The sequence below is a fragment of the Topomyia yanbarensis genome, chromosome 2 (genome assembly GCF_030247195.1).
Source record: "Topomyia yanbarensis strain Yona2022 chromosome 2, ASM3024719v1, whole genome shotgun sequence".
Classification (NCBI taxonomy): domain Eukaryota; kingdom Metazoa; phylum Arthropoda; class Insecta; order Diptera; family Culicidae; genus Topomyia; species Topomyia yanbarensis.
Window position 1 is genome coordinate 382,249,071 of NC_080671.1, and position 24,114 is coordinate 382,273,184.

At 37.8% G+C, this 24,114-nt stretch overlaps 1 protein-coding gene across 2 annotated transcripts in view; it reads left to right on the forward strand.

Annotated features, from left to right (window-relative positions):
- LOC131684683 (soluble guanylate cyclase 88E) overlaps positions 1 to 24,114 on the forward strand; it is a 215,018-nt gene that overhangs the window by 76,215 nt on the left and 114,689 nt on the right. For both annotated transcript variants that reach the window (XM_058967765.1, XM_058967764.1), the window contains exon 2: positions 1,342 to 1,456. The gene's annotated coding sequence lies outside the window, so the exon portion shown is untranslated. The remainder of the gene's footprint in view (positions 1 to 1,341; positions 1,457 to 24,114) is intronic.

Here is a 24,114-nt window from a genome sequence, read left to right on the forward strand (position 1 = left end):
TTTTAACAGATCAGGGTCAATTTTTATGACCGTTTGAAGATCTTCTCAATTTTGGCCAATAATAATAAAAAAAATTATATGAGAAAATTCGAGTTCTTCCCTTCAAAACAGTGCATCTCAGGATGCCCTCAAATTATATTGAGATTATATGTGTTTTTTTTTCATGTAAAAATATGTGAGGAACACGATGGCATTAGAATCATCAAATTTAAAATATTTGAAATAAAAGAAAATATAACTTTTAATATTTAACTGAAAAAATCGCATAGTTGGCGTCACTGCCGCGAAAAGTTAATATTTTTACTAGGCTCCTTGAACAATTTTCTTCAAAAACCATTTTTCGGATGGATTCTATTGTAAATAGAACCGGAGATATAATCAAAAGAAAATCAAGGGTTTTGGCAATTTGCATCTTTTTTGATCACTTCGCGTGGAATGAATATGTGTATAATAAACAAAACATTTAGTGGACATAATAATATATGTCCTGAAAATAGAGCAATAACATGAACAATGAAGAAATAAATAACATAATGCTCATGCTGCTCGTTAACAGCGACAAGTGTTGACCTCCCCCCCAACTGTTCCGTAACCATACTGGATCGCAGCTGCGCTTTCCTTCCGTTTGACTGTCAGAGGCGGAGATAAAGAACAATAAAATTGTGCACGTCAATGTCCAATGCAGTTGCAGGCTGTCGTTTCTCTAGCGAATTGTCCGGAAGGCGGTTGGAGATTGCGACATGGTGCCCAGGCCGGTGTACAGGCTGCAGTGTCCTAATTTGTTGGTGAGATCCATCCTATTTACTTTGTTTGTTTTTTTCTTTCTATTTTATACTAAAATTTGCGAAAAATTTTTTTTTCACCTTTTGATATCTCCGTCATCTATGAAAACTGTTTCGGTTCCGAGCGTTTTCTTTAAGTAGATGATAGGACTATTATAAAATAAAAACGCTTGTAAGGACGTGGCCAGGTGTGTGCAGTTGAGCGGGTCTACGTCATTGTAGATCGTGGCGAAGTCTGATATGACAACGGATATTCTCAATTCTGCAACTCGATCTATGATTTGTGCAGGTGTTCGTGCTATGCTATGCTATGCTATGCTATTGCTCGCATCGAGACGAAACTTTCACCACTGAAGCACGTATATATTACAAAACAAATAGCTGGGAAAATACTTCAAATCCGACCACTAGAGGCGATGCTTCAGAATAAATAAAGTGTAGCTGTTATATTTCTTTTAATCGCGATTCTAAAACTACTCAATAAATAATTAGTAAAACTGAACTGGTTCAATAGATGCATCGTAAACAATAACCGAAAATTTTCATTTTTGTATTTCAGAAACCAATTTTGAAGACCAATTTTCTTCAACGTCCGCTGGATCGATAATGTTTAGAGTCTCCCAAAGGTACAATCTGAACCACACGAGCTACATCGAAGCATAATCGGCTTTCAGGTGAGTGAACTTCAATACTATTTGATGAATTATCAAACGTTTCCGAAACATGTTTGCACTATGGCCCCAAAGCTGTATTTAGGAAGACAAACCTTTTTTTGCGCCTAAACCATTAGTTTTTGATATGTTCACGGAAAAATTCCGTTCATAAATTCATAAAAATAATCACGATTTCGTGAACTGAAAGATTTACGAAAACAATGACCAAGTTACTGACATTATGAATAATAAAACTCGTTTTCCTGTAACTATTTGTGTTTCCAAAAAACTAATTCGCCCCGCATATAAACTGCATTAAATTCGAATGTTTGATTCGATTACCGTTGCGTTGTTGTTCCCTGGACATGTTTAGTTTTTGTTATGATTCTTGTTTATAATTTGGGAATACACAGCAGATAGTAGATATCGGATTTTTCTGTCAGACTAGCGAAGTTTATGTTCCTGATTTAAGGATCTTAGTCGCGATTTTCTTTGTTTCTATTCACGTTCTCGTGATGTTTTGGTCATAAGTAGAGTGATTCATATTCATGGTTTCAGCATCTTAGTCAAGATTTTTGATATTTTAATCACGAGAAATGTGATTTATGTTCACGATTTCAGGTACTTTGTCATGATTTTCATAATTTCTACTCACGTTTTCGTGATATTTTAGTCACGAGTAGAGATTTTTGTTTATTTTTGTTCATGATTTCAGGATCTTAGTTACGAGTTTTGATATTTTTGTCACAAGTTGTGTGATTTATATTCATGATTTAAGGATATCGGTCATGATTTTTGCAATTTCTGTTATTGTTATATTTTATTCCTGAGCTTACTTTCGAAATTGATACGTGGAATAATATGAAATTTGTTCATGTTATCAGCAGTTTTATTATGGTATTCGTAATTTATATTCTTATCGTCTTATCGCGATCTGTAATTTTTTGGTTGCTATCAGTTTTTTTTTTCTGGGAGTAACGTGACAACATAAACTGGATCGTAGAAGTGTGATTCGCAATATCTTGTGAACTATACCACTAACACGATTTGTGGTGCTCAGCGCAGTTCTTGTTTTCTGTTCGGACATCACACTGAACCTTATCAAATAAATAACAATCAACGAGAACGTGGAATATTCAAACCGTTGGATATTCGCTTTCGCCAAGAAGATCTGTCCGGACTCTGTCCCGGTACAGAAAACGTACCGCGCCGCGTCTCCTCACGATACCGCGAACGAAACACCGTTTTCGATGGTGGAGTTCTCACTTGCTCTTTGGTCATGTAACAATAACGCCCCAGGGTTAGACAGAATCAAATTCAACTTGCTGAAGAATCTGCCTGACACTGCAAAAAGGCTCTTGCTGAACTTATTTAACAAGTTTCTTGAGGGTACCATTGTCTCTCATGACTGGAGGCAAGTGAAGATCATCGCCATTCAAAAACCAGGAAAACCAGCCTCCGACCACAACTTGTATCGACCGATTGCAATGCTGTCCTGTATTAGGAAGTTGTTCGAGAAAATGATCTTGTTTCGCCTCGACAATTGGGTTGAAGCAAATGGCTTACTGTCAGATACACAATTTGGCTTTCGCAAAGACAAAGAGACGAACGATTGCCTTGCGTTGCTTTCTACAGAAATCCAAATGGCCTATGCTAACAAAGAGCAGATGGCATCAGTCTTCTTGGATATTAAGGGGGCGTTTGATTCAGTTTCTATCAATATTCTGTCAGAGAAGCTGCACCAGCATGGTCTTTCACCAATTTTAAATAACTTTTTGCTAAACCTTTTGTCTGAAAAGCACATGCACTTTTCGCATGGCGATTTAACAACATCGCGATTTAGCTACATGGGTCTTCCCCAGGGCTCATGTCTAAGTCCCCTACTCTACAATTTTTACGTGAATGACATTGACGATTGTCTTGCTAATTCATGCACGCTAAGGCAACTTGCAGACGACGGGGTGGTCTCTGTTACAGGGCCCAAAGCTGCCGACTTGCAAAGACCATTACAAGATACCTTGGACAATTTGTATGCTTGGGCTCTTCAACTGGGTATCGAGTTCTCCACGGAGAAAACTAAGTTGGTTGTTTTTTCTAGGAAGCGCGAGCCGGCGCAACTCCAGCTTTTATTAATGGGTGAAACGATCAATCAGGTCTTCATATTTAAATATCTCGGGGTCTGGTTCGACTCTAAAGGTACCTGGGGATGTCACATTAGGTATCTGAAACAGAAATGCCAACAAAGGATCAGTTTTCTCCGGACAATAACTAGAATATGGTGGGGTGCACACCCAGCAGACCTGATCAGGTTGTACCAAACAACGATATTGTCGGTGATGGAGTACGGGTGTTTCTGTTTCCGCTCCGCTGCGAACATACGCTTCATCAAACTGGAGAGAATCCAGTATCGCTGCTTGCGCATTGCCTTGGATTGCATGCACTCGACCCATACGATGAGTCTCGAAGTGCTGGCGGGCGTTCTTCCACTAAAAAAAAAACGATTTTGGGAGCTCTCATATCGATTGCTCATCCGATGCGACATTCTGAACCCGTTGGTTATTCAAAATTTCGAGAGGCTCGTCGAGCTTAATTCTCAAACCCGATTTATGTCCCTGTACTTCGACTACATGGCACAGAGCATTAATCCTTCTTCATATATTCCCAACCGTGTTCGTTTCCTAGATACTTCTGATTCTACTGTATTCTTCGACACATCCATGAAGGAAGAGATTCGTGGAATCCCGGACCATATACGCCCGCAGATGATCCCCAATATATTTTATAATAAATTCCGAGAAGTCGACTGTGACAAAATGTTTTACACTGACGGATAAAATCTCGATGGGTCCACTGGCTTCGGTATCTTCAACAATACTATCACCGCTTCATTTAAGCTCAATGATCCCGCTTCAGTTTACGTCGCAGAGTTAGCTGCAATTCAGTACACCCTTGGGATCATTGACACTCTGCCCACAGATCACTACTTCATCGTTTCGGACAGCCTCAGAGCTATCGAGGCTCTTCGTGCGGTGAAGCCTAAAAAGTAATTCCCGTATTTTTTGGGGAAGATACGGGAGTCCTTGTGTACGTTATCTGAAAAATCTTATCACATTTCCTTTGTTTGGGTTCCCTCTCATTGTTCTATCCCGGGCAATGAAAAGGCCGACTTTTTTAGTATTTGTCGTCAGAGGACGCTCAACAGTTGGCAAACCTCGTGGGGTAATGGGGAACTTGGACGATTCGATTATCCCAAAGGTATCAACGAAGCCTTGGTTCAGGGGGATGGATGTGGGTCGGGATTTTATTCGTATAATGTCCCGACTTATGTCCAATCACTACACCTTGGATGCGCATTTGCGGCGTATTGGGCTTGAGGAAAGTGGTCTGTGCGCTTGTGACGAGGGCTATCACGACATCGAGCACGTTGTCTGGGTATGCGCCGGGTATTTGGACGCCAGGTCTCAGTTAAAGGATTCCCTCCGGGCTCGAGGTAGACCACCCAATGTACCAGTCCGAGATATGCTGGCAACTCGTGATTTCCCCTATAAGCAGGGCAGGAAAATTTCGAAAAATGAATTGATTGCTGTTCGAAGCTTCACGAAGCACCTTCTCAAGCATACCACATGCAATCGATGAGTTTGACACAATCGCTGCGAACATTTAGGGGTAAAACTTATCTCTGCTCGGACGAAGCGAGCTTCGCATCTAGTTCGCTCTTTACAATGTTCGAAAAAGTTCACATTAACCTTAGAAGCACATATCGTCGAACACGAGGTAAGCTCTTGGCTCGTGGTTTTTGCGTTTTTGGAACATTTCCACAGAGTTTCGAAGCGATATTCGGTGAACACATATAAAGCGAATGCCTCGTTTATTTGAGAATCGCGAACATCGAAGTTTTATATCGCTTCAAGCATCAGCATCATGAGGCCACCGCGAACATGTTCGCTACGTGACTATCTGTCTTAAAATCATAAACTGTAAATCTTATTTTTAGTATAAATAAAATGGATTATTTTAAGATTATAATTTAGGATTTAGGGATTAGGTGCGTCGCATACCTTACCAATTTATGAGCCACGAGTTTGAATGAGCGTAGTGGTAGTGAAATTCAAATTCTTTTTTTCGGAATACAATTATGTTTACTAGCTACTTTGATTGCAAACTCGTCTTTTCTACTTCAATCGGAGTATATTTTCCCTGCCAAGGAGTTTAGGTGAAGATGTATAAAGTATGTTTAAGGGGGTAAGGGTTTCAGCGTGAAAAAATGTTTTTTGGTGAAATGACTCTTTTGGATGAAATGATACATTATAATGTACAAAAGTTTTGATCAATTCGCTTCGCCCAAATTTCTAAAAAAATCGCAAATAGTGTTTTTTAACGCTAAAACCATTACCCCTCTCTTAATAATCTCCCTATCTAAAACAAATTCTTCCTAAAAAGAACAATTTTCGGATGGAATCTCACTGCTGACGTCCGAGTTCAGTTAGACGGCGAGCTTCAGTTATTTGCATCCACTGAGGGGTAGTTAGGCGTAGTCCGTTGGCCTTTGTTTTCAACTTGTTGCGGTTTCTAACGTTCTTGCGCAACATTCCTAAATCAGCTAGTCATATTCACTCAATAATATGCGATGATTTGGGTGTTAAACGTTATTTTTAATTTTACCAAATGAATTTATTAACAAATACCTACATACTTGAATCCATTATTATTGTCATTAATTGAATTATAATTTCTTGGCATCTGTACCAAACCAAGAGGAAAGCTTCCAAATGATTTTTATAATATTGTTTTATATGTTTATTGGTTGATTACCTAATCACAAGAGACAAAATATTTATTTTCAAACATTTTCGACAGAATCTGTTCACTTAATAAATGAAGTGTCAAACTTATTACATGTTCCACTTTTATGAAATTTATTTCCTGACTCCTGTACATGTGTTTTGTGATAAATAATGAGAATGATATTCCAACTTGTTTGTATTGTATTTGTTAACTAATTACTGATGGAGAAACGCAAAGAACTTACAAACAATGTTCTAGTGATTTTTTTTTGTTGGAAATCCAAAAACAATTCTGAAAAGGACAAAATTTGGTTTATCTTCTCCATGATGTAATCTTCCCTTATTTGACTTTTACTAATAAAAAATAAAAGAAAGAAATCTTTAGGGCCCCCCGTATTTTTTTTTTGAATCAGTTATAACCGAAATGCTTTATGTAAGGGAAATCTCGGAAAATGAGAAGCGAAATAAATAACTCCAAGTAGAATGAAAGTCGTTCTAAACTCGAACTTTTTCGAATACTGTCTTTCCATTATTATTCGCTTTTTGTCGCATTCCATATTTTGATATATTATTTTGAAGACCCATATTTAAGATCAATACAATAGTAATTCTTCAAAAGGGCTAATGAGACTTTTGTAAACAAACTTATTTCGCTAATTTTTCCGCTACAGAGTTGAATTTTATGAAAAATACACATGAATCAACATCTTTGCCCTTGGTAGAATCGATTTCAAATGTTTTCTGTGTTGAAATGATAACAAATTAAGAGAAATCAGCAAAACAAAAGTTTGTTCACAAATCTTATTAGCCCTATTCAAATGTTGATATGGAATAATAAAATCAATCAAGATCAATTTCGATTTTTTTTAATTTTGCGGTGGTGTAATCCCTTAAGTGGTTGATTTAACGGCTTCTTTCAAAATTTATCGAACCTACTCCCATTCGTTCATTCGTTAGAGTAGTTTATGTTAAAGAGAGTGTACTAAATTAATAGGAACACTTAAATTTAGGAAGTTATGACCCTCGCTCCACAATGCAGTTTGCGACAGAATTGCTCAACTGAAAATTATTAAATGAAATGAATGAAAACAAACATTAGACTATAGCATTTTGTACGCATGCACTTCAGAGGTCCAAGGGTTACAATTTCTGTTCTAGTTCTCGGATCTACATCACATTTTTTTCGATTTTTTGGCCCAGTTCTCAAGGGAAATCCAGTTTTTAACTTTTTGCATACATATTGCATTGAATGAAGAACTTAGATAATGTATTCATAAAGTATTAGTAATAATTCGATTATCCGTTCATTTTAAAAGGCTATTTTCTATAACTTTACAACTGATTTAATTTCACTTTCAAAATTTCTCGAAATATCATGTTCTAAAAGTTCTCAACCGATATAATATTCGAAAATAGTTATAAAAATGTCTCATCACACTGGTAGATGGATTCAAAGCGTTTTTTTAAATAAGTGCACTAAAAAACATGCGCCCTTCTAAAACATACTTCTGAATCAAAATGGTTTTACTGTTAGTCGAAAACAAGATTTACAAAACGACCAGAACTGCCAAATATGAATCGGGAATGGTCGAGTTTATTGACATTCCCTATTTATTTCTAGGATTCATCATACACATCATGACGTTATTTATTTAACTGATAATCGATTTTTTCCTTTGAATGGATATCGATATCTTTATCCTCAAGAAACTGACATAACTGGATCCTCAAGAAACTGACATAGGAACATGACTAGGATAAGCGAGCCACTCAATACGTTGTGTACATTGTGTTTAACTTCATTTTCTAGCCCTAATTTATTTCATTTGAAAATTTATCCCCGCCCTGTCACGAAATCTTGATTTTATCCCTACTGGTAATATATCAGTAGGGTATCTTAAATAAACTTGTTACGTCACTTTTCAGTTAACCCCAGCATCCATAAGCTACACATTGTCACAATTATTTTTCACCTATTCCACCCTTAATACAAGGCCTCTGTCTAGAATATACTTTTTTTTGCATAACTAGTAGGTAGGTATTTGAATAAAGAAAACTAATATCGTCCGGCGAACATGTTAGCGATGGCCCTCGCGATGCTAAATTAAAATAATCCTTCGGTGTTCGCGATTCTGAAATACTTCGAGGTAGTCTTTCTTTTGTGTTCGCGAACATCGCTTCGAAGCTCCGTGTAATTGTTTCAAAAATATCGATCACACGAACCAAGAGCTTAGCTCGTGTTCGTCGAAAGCTACGCAAAAGCTTTTACATATCTTTCCGAACATCAATGAAATAAACAAGAAGCTTCCTTTGTCCTCGCCGAAGAGCATGCAAAAGTATCGCCCAAATGTCCGCAATTACGATGGTAAGCGATTGTGATGCGAAGCTTGTGAATACGAACCAGTAACGCAAAGCTTCGCGCTTTGAAAGTATTCGAACATAGGTTCGGTTCGAATATTTCCTGCCCTGCCTATAAGTCCCTTATTTATACTTTCATAAAAACGATAAATATCCCAATTTAGCCCCTCTCTTTTATTTCTCGTTTTTAGAAGTTTCTCCTGCCTTGTGGAACCGATCAGCTCCAGAGTGCCACTATGTAACCGCCGTCGCCCTTACCACTACGCTTGCATAGAAGGAAACTGAAGCGAGAGCGACTCGAGGTCCGATGACTTTTGAAGGATTCCCCGCGGGTCCGAAGAATACCATCCGCCAATCCGGTACTCGACGACTTACTAGGCTGAGGCGCAAATTTGTTTCGCTGATCCCCCCCCCCCCCCCCCCCCTTCGAGCGAAAGTTGCAAGTTTTGCTCTTCTTTCCCTGTCACCATACGCCTTCTTTCCCCTGTCCTTGATACAACTGCTGCTACACTGATGTGGAAATAAGCCACCCTCTGAATATCTTGACCAAGCATAAGTTTTCGTTATCAAAATCAAATTTGTATTCTGTATTCCTAGTTTTAAGATAGCTATAATTTTTACTCTTTATTGAAACTCTTGTCCTCCATCTTGTAAATAGAATTGTATCCCTAGTTTTAAGATATCTGTGAAATTTCTCATAAATATTTGTTCCCCCTTTTGTGTACTAAACTATATTCTTAGTTTTAAGATAACTGTAAAATATTTCGTAAAATACTATTACTCCCCCTCTTGTATATCAATTGAATCTTATTTCTAGTCTTAAGATAGCTGTAAACTTTCTTTTCTTTTGTAAAAAAAATATTTCAACATTGTAACCTTCTAGTTTTAAGATATCCAAAATGTAAAAACAAAAGAATTTGGCACCGCCAAGCTAACCCATTTGTGCCTGTCAAATAAACGAAATGAATTAAAAAAAAATAAATAACGATGTTCGAGGTCCGAACAGTTTTCTTATGTCTACTGCTCGTACCTATTTCCGGTCTCTAGCGGATGAACATTTTCATGGAACATGGAAGAAACATGATTCCACAAATAATACTCCATTTTTTGGAATAACTCACGTGAAAACTTCATTACCATGTTGCATGAAATTGAAAATGATTAGGGATATCTTCTAAATATCACAAGCATGAAAAATAGATCGTAAATCATGTACTAGGATCATAAATCAGTTCACGAATCCATGAATAATACTTCATGAGTTTGTGAACTATTACACGAGCACGGATATTGGATCGTGACTATTATATTAGGATTCATTTATCAGCTCACGAATATATGAATAATATTGATGATTTTGTGGACTATTTTACGAGCACGAATGGTAAGTTGTGACTATTGTAGGATGACGAGGATCTATAAAACAGTTCACGAATACATGAGTATTTAACGATTTCGTGAACAATTTCACGAGCACGAATGGTCAGTCGTTACTATTATATTAGAAATAATGAATTTGCTTATGAATCCATGAATTATATTTCATGATTTTCTGAACAATTTCAGGAGCACGGATGGTGGATCGTGGTAAATTTATCAGGAATTATGAATTAGCTCACGAGGATTGAAAGGATTCGTGGATAAATTTCCGAGTTTCGTGAAATAGTTCACGAAAAAATATCCTGAATTTGTATTTGAGAACTGATGTTCATATATCTATGAATAACATCATGAGGTTACGTAACATTCTACAAAGTTGTAAAACAATCAAATTAAAGCCACTCTGCTGAATAAACTATATGGCTATCTCTAATGGTGTGTGTTATGAGTTTATCGGTATTTATGGACATGCTGAACAGAGTCACAAGGTGGCAGTTGAAATGGCTGCCGCCGTTTCTGCTTCTTCTTTGTAATTCATCGTCGAAATCACACATTGCATTGGCGCGCAAGACAAAATCGTTTGTAACTTAAATGTCTTATCTCAGATTGCTTAGAAATTGTATCACTGTATGTAGGCATGTTAGTACATGCAGATGAATAGATTCTCTTCACGGAATTTCGATTCGATTGGAAAATTTGTACCTTTTTATTTTTCAAAACAAATCAAACACGTGGTACAAAAATCAGTCAGCTGGTTGCTGAACGATACGCTTGTGTGCGTGCCATCTCCTATCGGTATAGTACGTTATAGCCGCGCACAGATGCTGAACGTAGCCCGAACATATCCGAGCATAACCGAACCTTTGTTGTTATTTTAGGCATTGCTTCACCTTAAGGGCACTTTAAAAATCAGTTTTCTTATATTATCGTTTTATGTAATTTTTCGTGAATGCTTTGTTCTAGAGATTTTTAGAACTATGGCCTTGCGAAGGCTGAAATACGAATCGCAAGTTGCCCGAATGTGACTTGCCGATATTTTGGCCCACTCACAGACAATGGCTTTCTTCAGCGTCTCCAGACTGGTGTATTTTTTATTTCGGATCTTGTTCTCCTAAAGGGCATGAATCTGGCGCTAGCATAATTCTATCATTAAGTTAGTGACGGATTCTGATGAGACGAAGCCGAAACGTAAATTCCATAACTAATATCATTGAATTGTTAAAATACATGGCACACTCCACTTGGCGCTGATGATTTGTATAGGTCCATCAGAATTTCATAGAAATAAAAAAATGTATTCGCTGATTTTGTTTGAGTGACGTTAGCTAAAATTTACATTTTGCCAAAATGTGAAAATTGAAAAAATTGGCACGGTTCAATGAAGGATTGTACACATTTTGTACTGAACATATGATTTGAACTTTAGTACTTTAGGTTTTGAAAACATCACACAAAACTTAATTTCCTAATAAATATTCATATTGACGAGAACGTCACATCATGTCTGAAAAGGTAGAATAATTTCAATAGTTAAAAATTACTAAGATATCATTTCTGGTTAAAATCACAACCAAATATGTACTTATATACCTAAATATTCAAAAGGCTAGGGATTGTCATTCCCTTCCCAAAAACACGAAAAACTGCTTCTCTGTTGTTTCCTAAAACATTTTTAACTTTTTAAAAATAATTTCCTGAATATTTGTTTTTTTTTCTTTCGGTACAATTGGAACAATTGAACCCAAACAACTTTGTGAAGGATGGAGACATTTGGGTTTGTAAAATCGTTTTCTCGTTGTTTTATTCTTTGTTGGTAGTGCTGGGTGTTGGTTTCAAAGTACTAGGTAAACTCGTTGTACACTCAATGGACAATTGCGTGTAGTTCTAGTTTGTAACTAAAGATGTTGATGTCAGCTGATTGATTTAGAATGCAGTGAGTGCGTATTTCTTAGCAGTTTATTCACAAAACTATCCGTACTTTGGTAATCTTTTTTCAGAGTTGCCATGTAGCTTACGTACACAACGTCTTTTGAGCAGCGTCGTCTCGTGAGCCGACAGTCACGAAGGATGGAACAGTATGGGTCAGCCGTCTTTTCACCACACGAGGCCGCATTTGTAATAGAAGATACACTCATCACGTTTCATTCGATAGTTGTATTAGATATATGTAGGAATAACCGTTCCTTGCTATTTATTCCTATCATTCACGTCTTCTGCGAAATGAATGATGGTTCTGTGTTCTGTTTTTCGATACTCGCTTTTGATTCGTTTTCGTGCTAATAAATACATCATTCGCAAATAATAGAGTAACTTACTATTTGATCTAGGACTTCTGAAATGAAGAGCATATTCTGAATACCTTTTTCCAATTATAGAATTTTATTTTTGGTACGTATCTAAAATCGATCGCTACTATAAAGGACTGGACTAAATCGTTCAGAAGTTCGCTGCTGTTTGGTTAGGCAAATGATTCGATAGTGAAATATCTTGTTTTCGTTCCTTTCGAGCAAATACCCTTTGAGCGATTTATTGCTCTTCCAAGTCAATAGTGCCATAGTAGTTTGCAAATGGAAATTGTTGCTATGTAGGGGGCGGATTGAAAAGGATAGTTCGACTGATTTATTTGTTTTAGTGAGTCGACTGACTCGGCTAGAGCAGAATCAAATTTCACAGACTCTGACTTAACTATGCTATTTCGTTCGACTAAAACTTCAACAAAGTAGGAATCATTTTTGCTGGTGTGGTGATATTTTGATTTATTTTCCGTCCTAAAGCAGCTCTACGTGCGAGCCACCGGACGCGGCTTTGACCCAGTTCAATCCCGTCGAACGATATGATGGATATTGCCATGGGTGAGCTAATTAATTAATATCAATTGAGCATCAACTTTCAATCCCAGCAGTACATCAATTCGTCTGCACCGGCAACCGACGAAGAGAGGCTTGGAGTTATGGGTGTTATGAAGTAGCTCTTCGGTTACAGCATCGTTAATCATATCGATATGTGTGATTGTAGCAGTATTGCAGTATTATCAGGATGTGTGTTGGAGGTTAGACGATTGAGCCAACAGAATTCTATATGTACCAACATGAGCATCAACCCTCGCTGTAGGTGGCAATACAAGCATCGTCTACTTTTGTGATCGATTAGTTGACTCACATCTCATTTGTAGCGATATGAGCTAAGGTGTATTTGTGATAAAAGCGAGAAAGGCCTTCTTATCCTTCTTCCAACAGGTGCTTGATAATAACTGGTTAGTTTCAAGAGGTCCTCTCTATTCACTTGGACCGAATCCTTTCGGGGGTCCGTCGATAGCCATCATTCTAATCTCGCATGTTGAATAGGAAAATACGTACCCTTCACCCTCGGATCACATCATTGAAATCGATTGGTCACACTACAGGGTGTCATTTGTTTGGTGATATTGATTCCGGAAGCACACCCAATTTTCATTCAGTTTGCTTCCCTTCCCACACATTATATCACAACTTGTTGAACAGCGGGCTTTTCCGATTACCGTCGGTGGTGAACAGAAGACGTTTTCCTTCTATCGACCGGAAGAAAAGGCACACTGCTAATGCCTTGTCAACCTAATTGCTACAATCTCCGCACTCGTAAATCCACTCGCCTTCCGGAACGGGTCACACTTTCCGTCTTGTTTTCATGTTTTCGGCACAGCTTGTATCGTATCCTGCACCGTTGACTGGTAGTGACTCTACGCACGGACAGCACAGTGGGACGGACTGTCTCCGGGAGACAACATTCTCTTCCGGTCCGCCGTGCGGCGTGGTGCCATGGCATTCCGAACAATGGGGAAAAGGTGAAAGTAGGGAAAATCGATTCAATTTCTGCTAGTGGCGTGACGGAGTCTTTCGCATGTATGATCATGAGACTGGCGTTAACATTTTAATGCGCAATTTTACATCTGCACATCATACCGTGAAAGTGCGTCTACGACGTATGTAGGCGGATTTGGAGTTTTAATATAAATCAGGCTTTTTTAAAATGTCGTCTATTTATAGCTACTAGCAATACACTAACCCTTTTGAATCAAGACTGTCAACATATTTCTTTATTTTAAATTTAAATTTTATTTTCACGTTTCCTGAGTTGGAAAGAAACACTGTTGTAATCACAAAAATCAGCTTTATCGATGAATGTAATAAAAAAAGATTTTTTTTCTCATTTAATGACCCAATTCAACCAAAACAGCAATTGATTTTTTGATTTCGACTAGCAGATATTTGGGCAAATAGAGTTTTTGTTGAAAAACTGTCGCTCTTATTTTGATGCTGTCACATAGAGTCTAGACACGAACATCTCAGCCAGGATTTTGTTTCGGGAGGGGCTTTAAAATTATTGCATAAATCTTTAATTTTGATCTGATGAAAGTTTTAGAGGTCCCCAATGAAAACAATTCCAATTGCCAGCTAATAGAAACTAAAATCCTAAAAACATGTTCTTCGTCACAGTAGAGGCTGTAGTACGTCGATGGATTACTGATGTTGCATTTGATTTTTATTATTTATTTACAAGTTACAATTTACTCTCGTTACAATAGCTGATATTCATGAGTTCAAAGTATTTATATGCTAACCGAATACGATAATTCTTGACGGAGCTAGAAAATGCAAGGTATTCTCAACTACACGTTTGTAAAGTGTTGGAGACGCTAAATCGAAATGAGTATAAAAAATATTGTTAGAATGCTCGAACGAAAAGAATGACGAAATTTGCACTAAAGCTTCTGATTTAGCAGGCGATTTGTAGATGCGCAGAAACAGTTCAACTTCTATTTTCTTGATCTGGTGTCTTGCCACTATTATCAGTTCGATGGCACCATGCTAACACAATTTTACGATATATTTTATTTAAATGAAAGTATTTTCAAGGCTGGCCCTGGCCTGGCAAATCAGGGCCCCGACCAGGAATTATTTTTGGTGATCAGTTTAAAATACAGGGTGTTTGGTTCATGATTAAGAACCTCTCGAGGAGTGATTGACTATCATATTTGGAGAAAAAAAATCGTTCTACACATAGCATCAAATCTCAACTGTGTTAAAAACTTGTGTTAAAAAACTGAAAACTGATTTACTTTTAAGATACCTCTAATTCAAAAAGTATACTTTGTATTTCAAATCTTTCAGCTCCATTGGATAGGTGAGAAAATTTCTCATTGAGTGATGCTCTCACATGTTTCAGTTAATGAGGTTAAATAACCTTTTCAAAGTAATTTATTTAAAATTTAACAATTTTGACCGATTTTTCGTTCGTTTATCGGAAATCTCGAAATCCACAAATCGAAAGAAAATCACTTAACACTGATTACTACTATCTTTTAATTTACATAAAATTTGTTAAATCTATCATTGATGCCACCTTAAATAACTAGCAACTACAAATATGAATGAGCTCAATAATTTCAGCATTTCTGGCTTCCGACACATGAAAGGAAATACATCGCACTTACTTCTCTTTTGTCGGCTGTTCGGTCACCTAAGGAAGTTGTCCTTCAATGTTAGCCTCTCTCTCCGAACAGACTGGACAAGCCGTGTAGTGTCGGTAGTGGTTGTTTCAACCGGTTAACTAACCTGCTGAGTTTCGATTATCAAATTTCGATGTGTACATATGAACCTGCCCAGAGGCCCTGTGGTATCCGGCCAAGAATTGAGCCACTGGGTTCCTGCTCCCATGTCGTAGGATGCGACTGAAAGTAGGATAGCCTAAGTTAGGGTCGCCGAGGACTTGATGACTGGAGGGTCTAACATATGCCAGTCGTGCGGAGCATTTCGGGTTTTGCCCTTACTGTGTTCAGCGAATCTCTGACACAGTGGACCATTATTTTTTTCGCAAATCGTGGGAATCAAATGATTGTGTCCCATTTAAACCTGACATGGCTCGCTATAAGCGTTAACATCCCAACTCACTTGGTGTCCTCTGGTTGTTGTGCAATTTATGTTGGAAATGAAATGTACAGTTCTCTAATCAACAATAATTAGAATAGCACAAATCAATCTTCAACATAAACGTACAGCAACTAAGAAGGTATCTCGACTCATGCAGGAAGGTAAAGCTTCCATAGCAATGGTCTAAGAACCGTATTTCCATAAAGGAAACTTCTATTTTGGATAGTTACTTAACACTGCCTTCGTTGCTTACAACAAGACAGGCAAGACCACGTGAAATGCCTCATGCTTGCATTCTTGCAAATGAGGCTATTGACGCGTGTCTCATATCGGAGCTAACAACTCGTAATATCTGTGTTGTTACAGTTACACTGAATGTTGGTAACATAGACAAAAACATATATATTGTTCAGCATATCTACCGCATCACGAGTCATCTCCTTCTGATGATTTTAAAAGTGGTGTATCATATTGTAGCAGAAATGGGCTTCCTCTCATTATCGGCCGTGATGCGAATGCTCATCACATCATTTGGGGCAGCTCAGACATCAATCTAAGAGGCTCTGAACTGATGGAGTACATAACTAGTACAAATCTCCATATACTGAATGTGGGAAACCGACCAACTTTTACGAGGTCTGGGAGGGGGGAGGTGTTAGACATAACGCTTTGCTCTGATACAATTTTTCATGAGCTGGGAAATTGACAGGTTCCAAATGAAACTGAACCGTCTCTATCCGATCATAAATATATATTTTCAATGTGGTAACATATCGTAATCCTAAATCTACAAACTGGGACCATTTTTTGGAAAACTTGGTGACTAAATTTCATTGATATTTTCCAACAATTAGTCAACTAGACGACCTAGATGACGTCGTGGATACGACAAACTCATTCTTAGTAGCATCCTACGAAGAAGCTTGTCCACTTCGTACTGTTAAAACGACTAGAGGAACCCCTTGGTGGTGGGCTGAGCTTGAAAGAATGAAGAAGGATATGAGAAGAGCTTGGAATCGGCGTCAGCGTGATGACTTCAGGGCTTTCAGGTCAGCTCGTAGTGCATATAACAAATGTCTTAGATCTGAAGAGCGGACTGGCTGGCAAAACCTATGCACTAATGTCTCTAGTCTGAACGAGGTTAGCAGGTTAATAAAATTTCTTTCAAAATCGAAAGATTTTCTGATGAACTTTTTGAAAACAAGAGATGGTGTTCATGTGATGGACGAAAAAGATGTTCTTAATTGTCTTTTCGACGCACACTTTTCAGGATATTTTCAAACATTTCTTGAAAAGATTATGCTTTCCAGTCTTGCTACCGAGTGTATCCCGAAAGCATGACAAGAAAAAACTGTTAGATTTATTCTTAAAGGGGGCGCTCAAGCAATGAAGTAGCCAAGATTTTTATGCCTATCAGTTTCAGTTCTTTTCTTCGAAAAGCTTTGGAACGGATAATGGATCATCACATCAGAAACTTTAATGTAGTTGATACAGATATGCATGTTGCACAAAACGCAACATGCATATCTGTATGGGAAATCCACGATCACTCTGCTTCACGATGCTTTTTACAACATTGAGAAAGCCTTCTCACTCAAGCAATCTGGTTTGGCTGTATTCCTAGAGATTGAGATTGCTTTTGACAATGTGTCCTTCCAGTTTATTTTGGAAACGACGCGTGGTTATGCGGTGTCTGCATATATCTCGGGTTGGGTAAACGCAATGCTTAGTAACCGCACACTTTACTCGTCAGTGAGACAAGCTGAGATACAGAAGTTGAGTATGTGTGGTTGTCCTCAGGGTGGCGTTCCGTAACCTTTGTCATGGAATTTGGTTGCCGACGGCTTGTTGAAGAAACTCAATGAGCTTGGATGTCCAACCTATGGGTTTGCTGACGATTACCAAATATCAATTACTTGACCTTGCATCGGAACAATCTTTGACTTAATGTAACAAGCATTAAGAACTGTTGAACAGTGGTGTCGACAAGTTAAATTTTCAATTAATCCAAACAAAACTTCAATGGTTCTTTTCACGAAGAAGCAAATAACCGGGGTTAGTCCCTTTCAGTTCTTTGATTCTGAGCTACTGTTCGCAGATCAAGTGAAATCCGTTTGAGTTATATTTGATTCAAAACTGAATCGGTCTGCTCACATTGAGTTCAGAGTCAAGTAAGCGTACATGGTCTTCTGGCAGTGCGGATGAACTTTTGGAAAGACCTGGAGTCTTAAACCTAAATACATCTTTTGTATTTATACGACAATTGTACGTCCAATTCTGTCATATGGATGCCTTGTGTAATGACAGAGGGGAGAGGTGATGACGGTCCAGTTAAAGCTAAATCATCTGCGCAGAATGGCGTTGACTGGTGCTTTCACCACAACTCCGACTGCTGCACTTGAGTCCCTTCTAAATGTCAAACCATTACACAACCACATTAAACAAGAAGCACTGCAGGGTTACTAGGCTTTGGAACATCATTTTGATCTTGCTACCAGTCATACACGATTGTGATCATAAATGGTGGCATGGGGTGAAGATGTTCTTGCTCGCAGTGATATTACACTCACATGTAGTTTTCCTTACAGGACATTCTATGTGATGATTCCCTCTCGAGAGGAGTGGTTGTTTGGCTATATGGAAAGACAACAACAAACGCAAGTGGCCGGTTTCACTGACAGCTCTCTGATGGAGGGACGTGCTGGTGCTGGTGTCACTGTTGTGAAATGAGATTGGAGCAATCTCTCTCACTAGGTAGATATTATACTGTATTTCAAGCAGAAGTCTTCCGAAATATATGCCAATCAGCCCTTCAACAGAGCTTGTCCGCCAAAGTTATAAACTTCTGCTCCGAGCGTCAGGCTGCAATCAAGGCCCTTAGCTCGGACAATCGCGCGGTTAGTGAACACATGCCGTACCCAATTTGTAGACCTAAACATTGTCTACCTTGTTTGTATGTCCGGATATTTCGGTATTACTGGAAATGAATGGGCTGACGAAATTGCTATTGCAGGTGGAGCTATTGACTTTGTTGGCCCTGATCCCGCCCAGCTAATTTCGACAAGTTGAATAAGAAAAAAAATCCGATCCTGGTCTTCGTCCGAACACCGCAATTATTAGAGAAATCTCCAAATGTGTCGCCAAACAAAGGCGTTTCTAGAATAACCGCGTCGTGTGATTTCGCAAATTCTACTACACAGCGGCATACAAACCAGGGATTTAATTGGCCACTGCAAACTGAATTAAAACGTTGAGTGAATAGTCTCAGTACTAAGTAATATTCATGTGATCTTTGTGAATCTGACAACGGAACTTCACATCATCTGATATGCAATATTAGATAACTTATAACGGGAAATACAATTTCGTTAGACTCGTTTTAGATTTACCGTCCACGGTGTGGAACAGTTACATCAGGCGAAAGTGAAGCTCGAGAAAGTGACCTACATACAGCTGCACCACGTGAGAAACTGTGTATTGGTAACGTTTAGAGGTTTAGCTCAGGACAGCAGCACGGCGAATATGGTAACGTTAAAACCAAGATTTATTTTTATATGGACGTCAATAAATTGAAAAATGCCTACAGTCAATCAAATCTACTCAGCCAAAAGTGAAGATGAATCCCAGTCCCATTTGGAGTGTGTGCTTCATATTTGAACAAAATCGAACAAGTCTAACTACTACTAATGAAAATATGAAAGATTATTTAACTGCTTACAATTTTGCAGAAGACTGCAAATCAATGACTTTGTTAGAAGAATTTATTAAACTCTTAACGAGGTGATGTCTGAGTCAGTTATGCATGGGTGGCGTATGGTGGTGAATCAGTAGTCGTTTCCCGCGAATTTTATTTAGTTTGTGTGAAAAACTTGGTGGGTTTTGCAAAATACTGTATATTTAGAGCTCTTCATTACACTGGGTTAGGAGTCATAACATATCCTTGAGTTTTGGTTCTCTGTACATTCATTTAGGTATGGAGCATCTGGATATGTTATTGCTTTGCTGCAGGGCAGTCATATCAAATGATCGACTATAATCATTAGCTAGGTTCCTGTCTTGGGAGCAAAACTTTTCCTACCTTATTTTTTTCTAGAAATTGTTGGCTTGTGATTGTGAAGATTATTGAACAAGATTTCCACTAGTTTTGGAAAGTATGCCGAAATGAAATGATGGATTATGCAAGAAGAATATTTTGTTCGTCTTGTCGCCTGTCAACAACAACATTGTTTGATATATATATATATATATATATATATATATATATATATATATATATATATATATATATATATATATATATATATATATATATATATATATATATATATATATATATATATATATATATATATATATATATATATATATATATATATATATATATATATATATATATATATATATATATATATATATATATATATATATATATATATATATATATATATATATATATATATATATATATATATATATATATATATATATATATATATATATATATATATATATATATATATATATATATATATATATATATATATATATATATATATATATATATATATATATATATATATATATATATATATATATATATATATATATATATATATATATATATATATATATATCAAACAATGTTGTTGTTGACAGGCGACAAGACGAACAAAATATTCTTCTTGCATAATCCATCATTTCATTTCGGCATACTTTCCAAAACTAGTGGAAATCTTGTTCAATAATCTTCACAATCACAAGCCAACAATTTCTAGAAAAAAATAAGGTAGGAAAAGTTTTGCTCCCAAGACAGGAACCTAGCTAATGATTATAGTCGATCATTTGATATGACTGCCCTGCAGCAATGCAATAACATATCCAGATGCTCCATACCTAAATGAATGTACAGAGAACCAAAACTCAAGGATATGTTATGACTCCTAACCCAGTGTAATGAAGAGCTCTAAATGTACAGTATTTTGCAAAACCCACCAAGTTTTTCACACAAACTAAATAAAATTCGCGGGAAACGACTACTGATTCACCACCATACGCCACCCATGCATAACTGACTCAGACATCACCTCGTTAAGAGTTTAATAAATTCTTCTAACAAAGTCATTGATTTGCAGTCTTCTGCAAAATTGTAAGCAGTTAAATAATCTTTCATATTTTCATTAGTAGTAGTTAGACTTGTTCGATTTTGTTCAAATATGAAGCACACACTCCAAATGGGACTGGGATTCATCTTCACTTTTGGCTGAGTAGATTTGATTGACTGTAGGCATTTTTCAATTTATTGACGTCCATATAAAAATAAATCTTGGTTTTAACGTTACCATATTCGCCGTGCTGCTGTCCTGAGCTAAACCTCTAAACGTTACCAATACACAGTTTCTCACGTGGTGCAGCTGTATGTAGGTCACTTTCTCGAGCTTCACTTTCGCCTGATGTAACTGTTCCACACCGTGGACGGTAAATCTAAAACGAGTCTAACGAAATTGTATTTCCCGTTATAAGTTATCTAATATTGCATATCAGATGATGTGAAGTTCCGTTGTCAGATTCACAAAGATCACATGAATATTACTTAGTACTGAGACTATTCACTCAACGTTTTAATTCAGTTTGCAGTGGCCAATTAAATCCCTGGTTTGTATGCCGCTGTGTAGTAGAATTTGCGAAATCACACGACGCGGTTATTCTAGAAACGCCTTTGTTTGGCGACACATTTGGAGATTTCTCTAATAATTGCGGTGTTCGGACGAAGACCAGGATCGGATTTTTTTTCTTATTCAACTTGTCGAAATTAGCTGGGCGGGATCAGGGCCAACAAAGTCAATAGCTCCACCTGCAATAGCAATTTCGTCAGCCCATTCATTTCCAGTAATACCGAAATATCCGGACATACAAACAAGGTAGACAATGTTTAGGTCTACAAATTGGGTACGGCATGTGTTCACTAACCGCGCGATTGTCCGAGCTAAGGGCCTTGATTGCAGCCTGACGCTCGGAGCAGAAGTTTATAACTTTGGCGGACAAGCTCTGTTGAAGGGCTGATTGGCATATATTTCGGAAGACTTCTGCTTGAAATACAGTATAATATCTACCTAGTGAGAGAGATTGCTCCAATCTCATTTCACAACAGTGACACCAGCACCAGCACGTCCCTCCATCAGAGAGCTGTCAGTGAAACCGGCCACTTGCGTTTGTTGTTGTCTTTCCATATAGCCAAACAACCACTCCTCTCGAGAGGGAATCATCACATAGAATGTCCTGTAAGGAAAACTACATGTGAGTGTAATATCACTGCGAGCAAGAACATCTTCACCCCATGCCACCATTTATGATCACAATCGTGTATGACTGGTAGCAAGATCAAAATGATGTTCCAAAGCCTAGTAACCCTGCAGTGCTTCTTGTTTAATGTGGTTGTGTAATGGTTTGACATTTAGAAGGGACTCAAGTGCAGCAGTCGGAGTTGTGGTGAAAGCACCAGTCAACGCCATTCTGCGCAGATGATTTAGCTTTAACTGGACCGTCATCACCTCTCCCCTCTGTCATTACACAAGGCATCCATATGACAGAATTGGACGTACAATTGTCGTATAAATACAAAAGATGTATTTAGGTTTAAGACTCCAGGTCTTTCCAAAAGTTCATCCGCACTGCCAGAAGACCATGTACGCTTACTTGACTCTGAACTCAATGTGAGCAGACCGATTCAGTTTTGAATCAAATATAACTCAAACGGATTTCACTTGATCTGCGAACAGTAGCTCAGAATCAAAGAACTGAAAGGGACTAACCCCGGTTATTTGCTTCTTCGTGAAAAGAACCATTGAAGTTTTGTTTGGATTAATTGAAAATTTAACTTGTCGACACCACTGTTCAACAGTTCTTAATGCTTGTTACATTAAGTCAAAGATTGTTCCGATGCAAGGTCAAGTAATTGATATTTGGTAATCGTCAGCAAACCCATAGGTTGGACATCCAAGCTCATTGAGTTTCTTCAACAAGCCGTCGGCAACCAAATTCCATGACAAAGGTTACGGAACGCCACCCTGAGGACAACCACACATACTCAACTTCTGTATCTCAGCTTGTCTCACTGACGAGTAAAGTGTGCGGTTACTAAGCATTGCGTTTACCCAACCCGAGATATATGCAGACACCGCATAACCACGCGTCGTTTCCAAAATAAACTGGAAGGACACATTGTCAAAAGCAATCTCAATCTCTAGGAATACAGCCAAACCAGATTGCTTGAGTGAGAAGGCTTTCTCAATGTTGTAAAAAGCATCGTGAAGCAGAGTGATCGTGGATTTCCCATACAGATATGCATGTTGCGTTTTGTGCAACATGCATATCTGTATCAACTACATTAAAGTTTCTGATGTGATGATCCATTATCCGTTCCAAAGCTTTTCGAAGAAAAGAACTGAAACTGATAGGCATAAAAATCTTGGCTACTTCATTGCTTGAGCGCCCCCTTTAAGAATAAATCTAACAGTTTTTTCTTGTCATGCTTTCGGGATACACTCGGTAGCAAGACTGGAAAGCATAATCTTTTCAAGAAATGTTTGAAAATATCCTGAAAAGTGTGCGTCGAAAAGACAATTAAGAACATCTTTTTCGTCCATCACATGAACACCATCTCTTGTTTTCAAAAAGTTCATCAGAAAATCTTTCGATTTTGAAAGAAATTTTATTAACCTGCTAACCTCGTTCAGACTAGAGACATTAGTGCATAGGTTTTGCCAGCCAGTCCGCTCTTCAGATCTAAGACATTTGTTATATGCACTACGAGCTGACCTGAAATCCCTGAAGTCATCACGCTGACGCCGATTCCAAGCTCTTCTCATATCCTTCTTCATTCTTTCAAGCTCAGCCCACCACCAAGGGGTTCCTCTAGTCGTTTTAACAGTACGAAGTGGACAAGCTTCTTCGTAGGATGCTACTATGAATGAGTTTGTCGTACCCACGACGTCATCTAGGTCGTCTAGTTGACTAATTGTTGGAAAATATCAATGAAATTTAGTCACCAAGTTTTCCAAAAAATGGTCCCAGTTTGTAGATTTAGGATTACGATATGTTACCACATTGAAAATATATATTTATGATCGGATAGAGACGGTTCAGTTTCATTTGGAACCTGTCAATTTCCCAGCTCATGAAAAATTGTATCAGAGCAAAGCGTTATGTCTAACACCTCCCCCCTCCCAGACCTCGTAAAAGTTGGTCGGTTTCC